We start from the raw sequence: 14,406 nt of genomic DNA, 5'->3' as shown, positions 1-14,406 counted from the left end.
TTCCGAAAAAATACTCAAAATTTCCGTTTTTACAATGTTGGTATCAAACGATCGGAATTTTTTCATACATTTCGAATGTAATAACAACATTTTTAGAAAATACTCCAACTTTTCTCAAAACTACGTATTTTCGAAAAAACAATACTCAAAATTTCCGTTTTTACAATGTGGTTATCAAACGATCGGGATTTTTTCATACATTTCGAAAGTTATTAAAAAAATGAAAATACTCGAAATTTTCACAGAACTACGTATTAAGTTTTTAGTTTTTAGTTTTTAGTTTTTAGTTTTTAGTTTTTAGTTTTTAGTTTTTAGTTTTTAGTTTTTAGTTTTTAGTTTTTAGTTTTTAGTTTTTAGTTTTTAGTTTTTAGTTTTTAGTTTTTAGTTTTTAGTTTTTAGTTTTTGAGTTTGATTTGCGATGCCTTTCCGTCGGGTCGTGTTTTTTTCGCGTTCGTCGTCGGTGTGTTTATCGTTTTTTTTTCGCGTGCGTGTATGTGTGTAAAGGTGCGGCTGGCTCTGGTTGTCATCGATGACAATTGAGCCAGTCTGATTTGCGATGCCTTTCCATCGTGTTGCAGGGTTTTTTCGCGTTCGTCGTCGGTGTGCAATAACAACAAAACTTATCATACCATTTCTGCTTGATAAACGTCGTAACTCGTCGTTCACTTCGCTAATCAGTACCCCACTAAATATCAATCATGTAAAACTCGTAAAAACATCTTACTTAAAAAGTCAGACTGTTAAATCCTTCATCATTTAATTACAAATAATTTTGGTTCTATCTTTCCACAGCCGGCTGTCTAAGATTAAATCATTTCAATTAAAAGTTAACAACCGATAAACGGGAAATGTCTCATCCGCAGCATCCGATTGCTTGCCTTGAGAATAAAACATAATACCTTTCAACAAACACCTTGATTTTGGGTCGCATCGTCATCTTCTATGATGAATCCTGACCAAACACCCTATCCTACTAACCAATTTTCAGGTTCCTGGCGCTCGTGGGGTGTAAGCACAGAGTAAATCAGCTGCCCTAGTAGCAACCTGCGCTAACTAACATTCCCGTCCCTTAAAATCGAGATCTACAAACTGACATGGCGGGCGCCGTTGGTGGCCAATGACTGTTACCTATTCGCAACTGATCTAGCTTTAACAATCATGGTGTTTTATCTTTTCAGCGCATTCATACATGCTGTTGATAAGGGAAACACTACTAGATCGTCGAAGCATATAATCAGTAGTGCTGAAAGGATATTACGGTTCTGTTCAGCAACGGAGGGGCAACCATGGGTGATCTCTCATGCTCATTTAGTTTTTAGTTTTTAGTTTTTAGTTTTTAGTTTTTAGTTTTTAGTTTTTAGTTTTTAGTTTTTAGTTTTTAGTTTTTAGTTTTTAGTTTTTAGTTTTTAGTTTTTAGTTTTTAGTTTTTAGTTTTTAGTTTTTAGTTTTTAGTTTTTAGTTTTTAGTTTTTAGTTTTTAGTTTTTAGTTTTTTGTTTTTAGTTTTTAGTTTTTAGTTTTTAGTTTTTAGTTTTTAGTTTTTAGTTTTTAGTTTTTAGTTTTTAGTTTTTTAGTTTTTAGTTTTTAGTTTTTAGTTTTTAGTTTTTAGTTTTTAGTTTTTAGTTTTTAGTTTTTAGTTTTTAGTTTTTAGTTTTTAGTTTTTAGTTTTTAGTTTTTAGTTTTTAGTTTTTAGTTTTTAGTTTTTAGTTTTTAGTTTTTAGTTTTTTAGTTTTTAGTTTTTAGTTTTTAGTTTTTAGTTTTTAGTTTTTAGTTTTTAGTTTTTAGTTTTTAGTTTTTAGTTTTTAGTTTTTAGTTTTTAGTTTTTAGTTTTTAGTTTTTAGTTTTTAGTTTTTAGTTTTTAGTTTTTAGTTTTTAGTTTTTAGTTTTTAGTTTTTAGTTTTTAGTTTTTAGTTTTTAGTTTTTAGTTTTTAGTTTTTAGTTTTTAGTTTTTAGTTTTTAGTTTTTAGTTTTTAGTTTTTAGTTTTTAGTTTTTAGTTTTTAGTTTTTAGTTTTAGTTTTTAGTTTTTAGTTTTTAGTTTTTAGTTTTTAGTTTTTAGTTTTTAGTTTTTAGTTTTTAGTTTTTAGTTTTTAGTTTTTAGTTTTTAGTTTTTAGTTTTTAGTTTTTAGTTTTTAGTTTTTAGTTTTAGTTTTTAGTTTTTAGTTTTTAGTTTTTAGTTTTTAGTTTTTAGTTTTTAGTTTTTAGTTTTTAGTTTTTAGTTTTTAGTTTTTAGTTTTTAGTTTTTAGTTTTTAGTTTTTAGTTTTTAGTTTTTAGTTTTTAGTTTTTAGTTTTTAGTTTTTAGTTTTTAGTTTTTAGTTTTTTAGTTTTTAGTTTTTAGTTTTTAGTTTTTAGTTTTTAGTTTTTAGTTTTTAGTTTTTAGTTTTTAGTTTTTAATTTTTAGTTTTTAGTTTTTAGTTTTTAGTTTTTAGTTTTTAGTTTTTAGTTTTTAGTTTTTAGTTTTTAGTTTTTAGTTTTTAGTTTTTAGTTTTTAGTTTTTAGTTTTTAGTTTTTAGTTTTTAGTTTTTAGTTTTTAGTTTTTAGTTTTTAGTTTTTAGTTTTTAGTTTTTAGTTTTTAGTTTTTAGTTTTTTAGTTTTTAGTTTTTAGTTTTTAGTTTTTAGTTTTTAGTTTTTAGTTTTTAGTTTTTAGTTTTTAGTTTTTAGTTTTTAGTTTTTAGTTTTTAGTTTTTAGTTTTTAGTTTTTAGTTTTTAGTTTTTAGTTTTTAGTTTTTAGTTTTTAGTTTTTAGTTTTTAGTTTTTAGTTTTTAGTTTTTAGTTTTAGTTTTTAGTTTTTAGTTTTTAGTTTTTAGTTTTTAGTTTTTAGTTTTTAGTTTTTAGTTTTTAGTTTTTAGTTTTTAGTTTTTAGTTTTTAGTTTTTAGTTTTTAGTTTTTAGTTTTTAGTTTTTAGTTTTTAGTTTTTAGTTTTTAGTTTTTAGTTTTTAGTTTTTAGTTTTTAGTTTTTAGTTTTTAGTTTTTAGTTTTTAGTTTTTAGTTTTTAGTTTTTAGTTTTTAGTTTTTAGTTTTTAGTTTTTAGTTTTTAGTTTTTAGTTTTTAGTTTTTAGTTTTTAGTTTTTAGTTTTTAGTTTTTAGTTTTTAGTTTTTAGTTTTTAGTTTTTAGTTTTTAGTTTTTAGTTTTTAGTTTTTAGTTTTTAGTTTTTAGTTTTTAGTTTTTAGTTTTTAGTTTTTAGTTTTTAGTTTTTAGTTTTTAGTTTTTAGTTTTTAGTTTTAGTTTTTAGTTTTTAGTTTTTAGTTTTTAGTTTTTAGTTTTTAGTTTTTAGTTTTTAGTTTTTAGTTTTTAGTTTTTAGTTTTTAGTTTTAGTTTTTAGTTTTTAGTTTTTAGTTTTTAGTTTTTAGTTTTTAGTTTTTAGTTTTTAGTTTTTAGTTTTTAGTTTTTAGTTTTTAGTTTTTAGTTTTTAGTTTTTAGTTTTTAGTTTTTAGTTTTTAGTTTTTAGTTTTAGTTTTTAGTTTTTAGTTTTTAGTTTTTAGTTTTTAGTTTTTAGTTTTTAGTTTTTAGTTTTTAGTTTTTAGTTTTTAGTTTTTAGTTATTAGTTTTTAGTTTTAGTTTTAGTTTTTAGTTTTTAGTTTTTAGTTTTTAGTTTTTAGTTTTTAGTTTTTAGTTTTTAGTTTTTAGTTTTTAGTTTTTAGTTTTTAGTTTTTAGTTTTTAGTTTTTAGTTTTTAGTTTTTAGTTTTTTAGTTTTTAGTTTTTAGTTTTTAGTTTTTAGTTTTAGTTTTTAGTTTTTAGTTTTTAGTTTTTAGTTTTTAGTTTTTAGTTATTAGTTTTTAGTTTTTAGTTTTTAGTTTTTAGTTTTTAGTTTTTAGTTTTTAGTTTTTAGTTTTTAGTTTTTAGTTTTTAGTTTTTAGTTTTTAGTTTTTAGTTTTTAGTTTTTAGTTTTTAGTTTTTAGTTTTTAGTTTTTAGTTTTTAGTTTTAGTTTTTAGTTTTTAGTTTTTAGTTTTTAGTTTTTAGTTTTTAGTTTTTAGTTTTTAGTTTTTAGTTTTTAGTTTTTAGTTTTTAGTTTTTAGTTTTTAGTTTTTAGTTTTTAGTTTTTAGTTTTTAGTTTTTAGTTTTTAGTTTTTAGTTTTTAGTTTTTAGTTTTTAGTTTTTAGTTTTTAGTTTTTAGTTTTTAGTTTTTAGTTTTTAGTTTTTAGTTTTTAGTTTTTAGTTTTTAGTTTTTAGTTTTTAGTTTTTAGTTTTTAGTTTTTAGTTTTTAGTTTTTAGTTTTTTGTTTTTAGTTTTTAGTTTTTAGTTTTTAGTTTTTAGTTTTTAGTTTTTAGTTTTTAGTTTTTAGTTTTTAGTTTTTAGTTTTTAGTTTTTAGTTTTTAGTTTTTTACTCAAAAGCTTTGAAATTCAACATCAACTATTAATTGATCAAGAACTCCGCTTATCCACTTATTTTCTGTTGACTCGCGGAAGCCAGTTGATCGGTGCGTGATTATTTTTACGAGTTTAGTTCAACCCAGCCGCGCTTATCGCGTATCGGAATCTCGAAATCAGTCCCATAATTTTAAGCTCAGCCGGACCTCATCGTAGCAGGCCTGCGGTTCACGGTCAAGGTGCGTCAAGGTCGACACTTTCCCACGACAAACTCTGCTAGGAGGTAGGCTATGGATTCCTAGGGGTCCTCTGAGCAAACAAACACCCCCAGCCTGCTTGATCGAGCGTGACTACAACGGCGTTGTCGAGCTACCGTTGCTTGACGCCCACTCACTTTTGCTGTTGAGCTGTCAGACCACGAGGGCCTAACAATTGTCCGAGCGCCCTCGCCCCCACAAACACACGTCAAATCCGATTAGTGATTGTCACGTGTTTGTGGGTAATAATTTTCCTCCCTTGCTCAGTGAACACTGACACCGCGCTAATTATGCAATTAAGATTAATGGTTTATTGCAACCACTGCTTGGTTCCTGAATCGTTACTGAATCCGGACCGATTCCTCTTAAATTGGCCGCACTGACTAATTTCTAGAAAGTAGATCACCAGGTTTCAATCGAACTTAATTGGATTAGAATCGCGGTGATGATTTCACCTGATCGTCGTTTCCACTGGTCACGATTCCGGAGGTCTTTGTTAAGTATTTCCCTTAAGGCACCTGTTACAACGCGCGACCGACTCTTTGTGAGGTAATTTTCCGTTCCTTTCACTTCTGATTATGATTGGGGCTCCGGTTATTGTGTTGGTAGCAGCAGTAGCCGTTAATTGGTTTTGTTTTCTAGGGCCTCACTGGGACAGAACCCTGTGCTAGTTTGCCGTCAACTTGAACTTGACATTTCCCCGTCCCGAGATCGGTGGTTGGACAACGTGATGGAATGAAGCTGGACGTTTGGTTCAGTGTCGAGAAGTGACCTTATAAAATGGGAACAGAATAACTTCATTTCAAAGATACTATTCTAAAAGCTATTTGATAGCTTAGATACGAAGCAAGTTTTGATCCCCCTAAAAAAAATCCGTTCAAATCTCCCCACCCAACTCAAACTTGATCCGTAATCTCTTTAGACTATTCAATTCAATAACGCACTGAATAAAAATCTCAAATTGACACCTTCATTGTGCTGCCAAAGATAGGATCTGTGTCATGAGTCGTGGCTTAGTATCAACGAGCTAACTTTTTTTTTCTCCTTCCTATTCATTGTGTGCTATGGAAGTCGAATAAATCACACCTGGTGGAGCGATAAGCAAATTAATTCAATAAGAGAAGCTTGACCTTACTTTAGCTTACACGGAGAAAAAAGAGTTCCCAAAAACGTGAAAAAGCGTTCATGAAATTGGAAAACACGAACAAAGTGTCCAAATTCCTTGATACTTTTTTTAAATACCTGAGCAAAAAGTAAGTTTATTCCACCAGAGCAAAAATTACAGAAAGTCTTCATTTTCCATACATTTTTTTTGGCCTTTTGGCAGATTGCTCAAACGAAACCATAACAACATTTTTGCCTAGATGATTAAAAACGTGGCTTTTATAGAGATCCTAGATGTTTGGGTTTCAAAAAATCGGAAATTGAATGCCCTTCCCGATGGCACACAGGAGGACTTGTGAAACGTGGACCGGTTTGGATGCCGGTGGATTTTCCGACGGCGTAATTCCGAGTTGGTACGAAATTCCAACGAAAAATCAATTCTATCGATACAAAGACCCTCAAAACGATGGTATATACACTCCAAAATGTTTATTTATTAACTCTATGGTGGTATATTGACACTTAGATAAATTAAAAGATTGCAAAATTAAGTTTAGATAACTTTTATGTAGAATTTCCAGAGTTATACACATTTTTATACTAAGCAATTAGTAATTATTATATTCAATCCAAATCAGGCCCGTATCCAGGATTCTTCAATGGGGGGTGTTTCCTCCCATAAGGCGTTAGGGGTGTATGTGTGTTATAGGAAAGGCGTATATAGTCAACAAATGAGTACCAAAAAAACGTGAAATTTGCTTTATATATTGTAACAGTAATGCTAAAAAAATATCTAAACATCAATAAGTTCATGAAAATATTGTTATTCGTGCATATATTATTGATGTGATATATGTGATTGAAAATATTGAAATAACGTTATTGCATCCTTAATAGTTTAGATTGTTTTTTTTTCAATTAATTTTTTTATCATCAGCAATTTTTTTTGCCCCCAAATTTTTCGGGAAAATTTTAAAGGAGAGCCTTTTTTACCTGTACACAACTTGAGCCATCCCAAGCCAAATCAATTTAAAATGGAAATCAACTCGTAAGATCTATGCGTTTTGGTTTTCGCCGTTTTTTTATTTTTCTTAAATATCATGAGCTTATAGTTCGTGTTTTAAGGAACAAGTTTGCCGAAGACATCAGCGAGATTTGTTCGTACCAAATCAAAAAAAAAAATATTATTAGGATTTTTTGTTGAGAAGTATTTTTTTAATCAAAGTGTTTGGACAGTGAAAATCTATGCTCCACAACAATAAAATTGCTTTTAAATTTGTCTCAGTGGCCATAAAGTTGAAATGAAAAAAATATATCAAGCAGAAATAATGTTTTTCATGGCAAATTAGTATTTTCAACTTGTGAATAAATAGATAATCATTGAATTTGCGTCAAAAATCTAATTTCTAACGTTATTTAACTTGAAACACTATTTCATGAAATCACAACTCAAAGTTTTACAATATTTGAAGTGAGTTTTTGAAAAATGGTTGCATTCTTTGGGTGAATTTCATATGATACAAAGTTGTATTTTTAATGATTTTTAATGGTTCCATGTATGGTATGATTTAAGTTATATGATTATATGGCCTAATATTTAAATTTATTAGACGAAAATAATTTTTGTTGCCCAACATATAAGCAAACAATATTCCTAGTTGTGAAAGCTTCATAAATAAAAAAAAACATTGATTTGTCTGTACAACTTTCCAAAGAAGTTTGACAGCTGCCCATATAATTGCTTACAAGGCTATTTCACGAAGCGGAACACCACTCGAAATCGACTTTTTCAGAACATGCTTAAAATTTAGCGGAGCTGTTTATCCTATCGAAACATGCAAAAATCCCTTCTTTTTTCCCTTCTAGTTTTACGATTTTCACCTATTTTTTTTATTTAGTTTTCAAATGGTTATATCTTGGATACAAAAAATAATAGAGCAAAACTCGACTGCTTTTTTAAGAAACGCTGAATTATATTGCGTCATCAAATTTTTGATTCGAATCAAACTTTACTTGTTAGGGCAAAATTAAATCTCTTGTGAATTTAGAATGTATAAGCTTGCAGTAGCAGAATTTACCTACATCGATCCATGCAACATTTTTTTTAATTGCTCAAAATGCTGCCATGTTTGATTTTAATCAAAATGATGACGATGAATTGAATCAGCGTCAAATTTCTTTTAAAAATAGCAGTCGAATATTGCTCTATCATTTTTTGTTTCCAAAATATTTGACAAAGTTTTTTTTTTTTAAATTGGCGAAAATCGTAAAACTTTGGGGCAGTATAATGATAAACAGTTTCGCCAAATTTCAGCAGGATCAGAAAAAGTAGACCCTATTTAAAAAAAATCACTTTGGCGGTACATAGTCAAATTTGGATTTGGATCTGGCCGATAACGATCTAAGTAACTATTTTACTTAAAATCCAGAAGGGCCTATCCAGTTAGTCGAAGGCTTTATAATAAAAATAGCTGGCCGTTTTTAGTGAGATTTCGATTTTTCTCTGTGTGTTAACTATCAAAGTGTCTTTTTAATTTTTTCAAAATATTTTTCTTATGGCGTATCTGGTAAAAGTTGAGTTTTTGTTTTGGCGACAACGATCAAAGTATTTTTTGAAATATTTTTATGAGGGCGTATTAACCCCTTCCTGCCCAGAGCAAAATCGAGATTTTTACGTTTTTCACCATAACTCGTAACTGGACCGACCAAATTGGATGAAATTCTAATGGTTATAAGCTAACAATCTATATAAACTAACGCAAGTTGAATCAGGTTGAAAACATGCATGGTTGCAGAGAAATTTAGTTTTGAAGACAAAAATTAGTGGTGCTCTGGAGTAACCATGGGCGTTAGAGGGTTAAGCTTTGGTTAAGCTAAACTTTAGTTTTTTTGAAGGCGTCAACGATTAAAGTTTTTTAAAATATTTTCTTGAGGGCGTATTTAGTGAGAGTTGAGTTTTTCGGTGGCCATCAATGATCTTTTTTTATAATATTTTTATGAGGCGCATTTAGTGAGAGTAAAGTTTTTCTCTTGGTGTCAATGACCAAAGTATTTAGTAAATGTTAAGTTTTTCTCTTGGCGTCAACGATGAAAGTATTTTTTTTTATTTTATTAAGGCGTATCTAGTGGGAATTAAGTTTTAGTCAAGGCGTCAACGATCAAAGTTTTTTTTAATTATTTTTATGAAGCGAGAGTTTAGTTTTTTTTTTCAAGGCGTCAATGATCAAAGATTTTTTTAAAGGGCGGTTTCTGTGAAAGTTTGGTTTTTTCAAGGCGTCAACGATCAAAGTTTTTTTTTAAATTATTTTATGAAGGCGTATTTAATGCAAGTTGAGTTATTTTCAAGGCGTCAACATCAAAGTTTTTTTTTAATATTTTCTTGAGGGCGTATTAAGTGAAAGTTTGTTTTTTTCAGGGCGTCAACGATCAAAGTTTTTTTTTATTATTTTATGAAGGCGTATTTAATGAAAGTTGAGTTATTTTAAAGGCGTCAACGATCAAAGTTTTTTTTTTTATATTTTCTTGAGGGCGTATTTAGTGAAAGTTTGGTTTTTTCAAGGAGTCAACGATCAAAGTTTTTTTTAAATTATTTTGTTATGGCGTATTTAATGCAAGTTGAGTTATTTTAAAGGCGTCAACGATCAAAGTTTTTTTTTATATTTTCTTGAGGGCGTATTTAGTGAAAGTTTGGTTTTTTCAAGGCGTCAACGATCAAAGTTTTTATTTAAAGTAATTTTATGAAGGCGTATTTAGTTCAAGTTGAGTTATTTTCAAGGCGTCAACGATCAAAGTTTTTTTTAAATATTTTCTTGAGGGCGTATTTAGTGAATGTGGAGTTTTTTCGAGGCGTCAGCGATCAAAGTTTTTTTTTAATATTTTCCTGAGGGCGTATTTATTGAAAGTTGGGTTTTTTCAAGGCGTCAACAGCCAACAGAGTTTTTTCGAGGTATTAGCGATCAATGTTTTTTAAAATTATTTTTATGAAGGCGTATTAAGCGAGAGTTTAGTTTCTTTTTTTAAAGCCTTAAACGATCAAAGTATTTATTTATTTTTTTCTTGAGGGCGTATTTAGTGAGAGTTGAGTTTTTCGGTGGCCATCAATGATCATTTTTTTATATTTTTATGAGGCGCATTTAGTGAGAGTAAAGTTTTTCTCTTGGTGTCAATGACCAAAGTATTTAGTAAATGTTAAGTTTTTCTCTTGGCGTCAACGATGAAAGTATTTTTTTTTATTTTATTAAGGCGTATCTAGTGGGAATTAAGTTTTAGTCAAGGCGTCAACGATCAAAGTTTTTTAATTATTTTTATGAAGCGAAAGTTCAGTTTTTTTCAAGGCGTCAACGATCAAAGTTTTTTTTTAATATTTTCTTGAGGGCGTATTTAGTGAAGGTTTGTTTTTTTCAAGGCGTCAACGATCAAAGTTTTTTTTTATAATTATTTTTATGAAGGCGTATTTAATGCAAGTTGAGTTATTTTAAAGGCGTCAACGATCAAAGCTTTTTTTTAAATATTTTTATGAAGGCGTATTTAATGCAAGTTGAGTTATTTTCAAGGCGTCAACGATCAAAGCTTTTTTTTAAATATTTTTATGAAGGCGTATTTAATGCAAGTTGAGTTATTTTAAAGGCGTCAACGATCAAATTTTTTTATTTATATTTTCTCGAGGGCGTATTTAGTGAATGTGGAGTTTTTTCGAGGCGTCAGCGATCAAAGTTTTTTTTTAATTATTTTTATGAAGGCGTATTAAGCGAGAGTTTAGTTTTATTCAAGGCGTCAACGATCAAAGTGCGTATTTAGTGAAAGTTTTGTTTTTTTCAACACGCAAAGAAAATCCGGTGAGCATTGGACGCTCATTCGACTTAACCCATCCGATGTTCACAAACAAGAACATCGGATGTTCAAACCGCCGTAAACAAAACACACACGTATAAGATGTTTGATGGTGTGCGTGATTTTTCCGTGTCGCGTGTGTAAAGCGCTGCATACTGCTTCTTCTTTTTTATAGTGGCCGAGTGGTTCTTCTTCGCAACTTTTCGAGAAATGTCAAAAAAATAAACGATCGTAGCAAGCTCGACGGTGCAATCTTTTCTGTGATTTGCGTTTCGGGTTTGTACCATCACGGAATTGCCGGCGCGGCGGAGAAAAAGCGGCATCTTGACCACACCGGTCAGCGGATTAGTTCTAGCGAACGAATAAGTTATAAAAGTGTTGTTTTAAAACATCTAGATTGGCCAATCAGCTGGAGGAGGAACATTATCCACGACTTGGCTTATTTGTTCAGGTAGAGATCAGTTAACAACAATCGTAATGCATCAAATAAAAAATCATTTCTCTGTGCAGGAAATGTACACGTCACCTTACAATCTCAAATCGATCCGGAGCAAAACCCACTGATACGGACGTCCCAACAACGGCAACGATTTAACCACCCAGGAGAAATCTGATGTTTCCGCTTCCGTTCTCGTTGGCAAGCCACAAGAGCTGTTACCGCAACTGTGTTTGGGGAATGGTGAGTTTGCTTTACTAAGAAATTTCTCAAAATACATAACCTTACTTTCAGATTTGTCGGTAGATGATTAGTCCTAACAAAAAGTCCGCGGCGAATCGGTCCCCCTCCGCGGGGCGTTTTTGCAGTGCGTCAGCTAGTGCGTCTTAGTCTTACCGACGTGTCACCTCCCTTGCCCAATAACGACCGCGGCCGGAATGTTCGTTGACGAGCAGGAACTGTTCCGCCCTCGGTTGATTCACCGAAGAAGAAATCGGTGATGGCAAGAGAAAAAGAAGACGCAATCAAAACACAGGCAAGACTACTTGAGCCGTCCGAACGCCCACGATCATACGAACACGTTTGGGAAGGTTCATTGCTAGTTGCCTTAGTCCTCGAGTGTGACCAACAAGCGCCAATCGAAGACGATGTGATTTGGCACAACCCGCGCCACAGCAACGATCGGAAATAACAACGAGAACGTATACAAACCACCGTTCACCGACGTCAAGACTCCCATCATAACTGGTCCCATGGGCAAGCGAATGGGTGGATGGTCGACCGGAAGCGGGAAGCTGCTCCGATTCAATCCGAGTTTCAGCAGCCGTTGCCAGCGATTTTGACGTGAGTTGAATTAATTTTGTTTTTCTTTTTTTTCCAAATTAAATATTTCCTAAACCTTTTTCCAGACCCGTTGTTCTATGAGCCAGCTTTCTGCTGAGGGCCAGCGCTAAACGGACTGGGCTAAGGTTTGCGGCCAAAGTAAAGCCCTGTCCAACACGCTTGAACTGCTGTGACTCGACTTGATGTCGGATAGGTTGAAGATCTGCGAACCGTCACTATCCAGCCGACATTCCCACCGGGACGAGGAAGCCTTAATGATGAATTCTATTATGGACCGCTTCATTTTACGAAGGAGGAATGCAATACCGGAGACTGCAGAACAAGAACCGGTTCCAGCTGAAGGGCTATGCAAGATCTAGCCGCGGCTGGAACCGACTCGTCGTAGAAAGTTCGACGTTCATGAATAATCATTCCGTTTGAAATGGTGTTGGCCAGTACACACGAACCGGACACCTGGGTCCAGATGCACCAGCTCCGCAACAAGCAGCTCGATCTGGTCCTTTCGCCCGAGTTCAAGCAATCGTCGACAAAACAATCCGGCAAAGGGTCAGTACACAAAATGTTATTTATAGATACAAAATCTTAATCATGTATATTTCAGCTTACCCTGAAATCGTCGGCCTCTCAGTAGTGGGGACAAAGGCGAAGTTTGCCATAACAAGAATGGCGTCGACGGCCAGCTGCAGTTTACAATCATCTGTAACACAACTTCCGGTCGGCCAATGGGATGTTCAACAATCTGTCGTTGGAAACGTTACAATCTGTAGAGGTGAACTGGTCCTGCGCAATTGTAAAGTGAAACCAGAAGAAGATCCAGAACTTGTGTATAAATTATGGTTGTAGAGATGACCAGAATCTACGGTTCTATTTAGAAATTTGCATAATCAATTAGTTGAAAATTTACGTCTTGCGTTAAAAGAATAAAAAGATTGCTGTTTGTTTTCATCGAATAGTTTCTCTCTTGGGAGGAATATTGATCAAAACAGGCAATCTTAGTTGCTGTAAAACCAAACAAAACTAACTGGAAGGTAACTTTATTTTTAATGTAAAAAATTACAGAAAATAAGTTCACTCCAGTTTTAATGATTGGTTTCACTGCAACATAAATTGTCTGTTTTGATTAATAATCCGATCTCAGCTGATTTTTGGTTTGGGTCCTGGATAATTGAATGCATCCATCTGGTGGTGAAAAGCGGTACTATTCCTGCTGCGCCGATGTACAGTGGCGACGCCAGTGGTGAATAGTGCAAACTTGCAAAAACTGCGCGCGACGACACGCACACATTCAAGCGAGCTGTCAAAATTTCCCGAAAACACAGTGACCATCGAATGGTCATCGCGCTTTGAACATCGGATGCGCATGATCGTTTATGACCATTCGATGTTCAAGAATTTGATACCAACGTTCAGAAAATTCACATTGGCGGTTTTGCGTGAAGGCGTCAACGACCAAGCTTTTTTTTTTAATATTTTCCTGAGGGCGTTGGGTTTTTTCTAGGCGTCAACATTCAGTTTTTTTGCAAAAATTTTTATGAGGGCGTATTCAGTAAGAGTTTAGTTTTTCTCTAGGCGTCAACGATCGAAGTTTTTTTTAAAATATTTTTATGAGGGCGTATTTAGTGAGAGTTGAGTTTTCTCTTGGCGTCAACGATCAAATTTGTTTAAATTATTTTTCGGAGGGCGTATTTAGTGAGTGTTGAGTTTATTTTGGCGTCAACGATTTTTTAAATCTTTTCAGAAGGGCGTATTTAGTGAGAAATTTTTTTTTCTACTTGTCAACGGTCTAAGTTTATTTTAATTTTGTTTATTGTGAGGGCGTATCGAGTGAGAGTTGAGGTTTCTTTGGGCGTCAATGATCAACTTTAGCGTATTTAGTAACAGTTCAGTTTTTCTCTAGACGTCAACGATCAAAGGGGAGTTAGAAAGGCGTATTTAGCGAGAGTGTAGTTTTTCTCTAGGCGTCAACGAACATGGTAATTTTTAAATATTTTTAGAAGGGCGTGTTTTTTGAAAGTGGAGTTTTTTTCTTAGCGTCAAATGTTTTTATGAGGGCGTATTTACTGAGAGTTGAGTTTTTCACTTGATGGCGTATCTAGTGAGAGTGAAGTTTTTTCCTGGGTGACTAAATTTTGATAATCATAAAAAATAGCGGCCCTTCGGGCCTTGTTTTTGTCGGGGCGTTATTGGTGTAAGCCATTTTTTTCCATGGGGGGTGTTGAACACCCATAACACCCCCCTTAGATACGGCCCTGATCCAAATTTTATTTTTAATCAGTCGAGGATTCCTATTTAGAATTGAGATACTGGATCTATTGTGATTTATTAACAAATAACTTTATTGATGTTAACATTTCGAAAGGTGTTCAAACTTTTTTTTATTTCAAATAGTATTTGTTTAGAACTTTTCATAGAAATCATCTTTTCATGATTTTTTTTATAACAAAATGTTCGGCAAGAGTTTCTGAACAAAACGTAGTACTAGGTTTCTGTTAAACTTTAGATTGTTTGCATATTTCATTACAAAATGTGCATAGTGCCCAAGGGGCGTAAATATTATTATTTTTTGCATACTGTATACGACTTTTCGAAACTTTCAGCTGAATTAAATTCCTTTAACTAATTAAAACC

At 32.1% G+C, this 14,406-nt stretch overlaps 1 long non-coding RNA gene across 2 annotated transcripts; it reads left to right on the top strand.

Annotated features, from left to right (window-relative positions):
- Positions 1-10,488: 10,488 nt before the first annotated feature.
- On the top strand, positions 10,489-12,820 carry LOC120417651 (uncharacterized). Of its 2 annotated transcripts, XR_008212520.1 has the most exons (6): positions 10,489-10,835; positions 10,896-10,950; positions 11,010-11,178; positions 11,230-11,778; positions 11,844-12,324; positions 12,380-12,820. It is a non-coding gene; the product is annotated as an uncharacterized LOC120417651 (long non-coding RNA). The 2 variants fall into 2 exon arrangements; XR_005605491.2 differs by having other exon boundaries at positions 10,490-10,950.
- The last annotated feature ends 1,586 nt before the right edge of the window (positions 12,821-14,406 follow it).

The sequence above is a fragment of the Culex pipiens genome, chromosome 3, assembly GCF_016801865.2.
Source record: "Culex pipiens pallens isolate TS chromosome 3, TS_CPP_V2, whole genome shotgun sequence".
NCBI lineage: Eukaryota > Metazoa > Arthropoda > Insecta > Diptera > Culicidae > Culex > Culex pipiens.
This window is presented reverse-complemented; position numbering and strand designations above follow the sequence as displayed.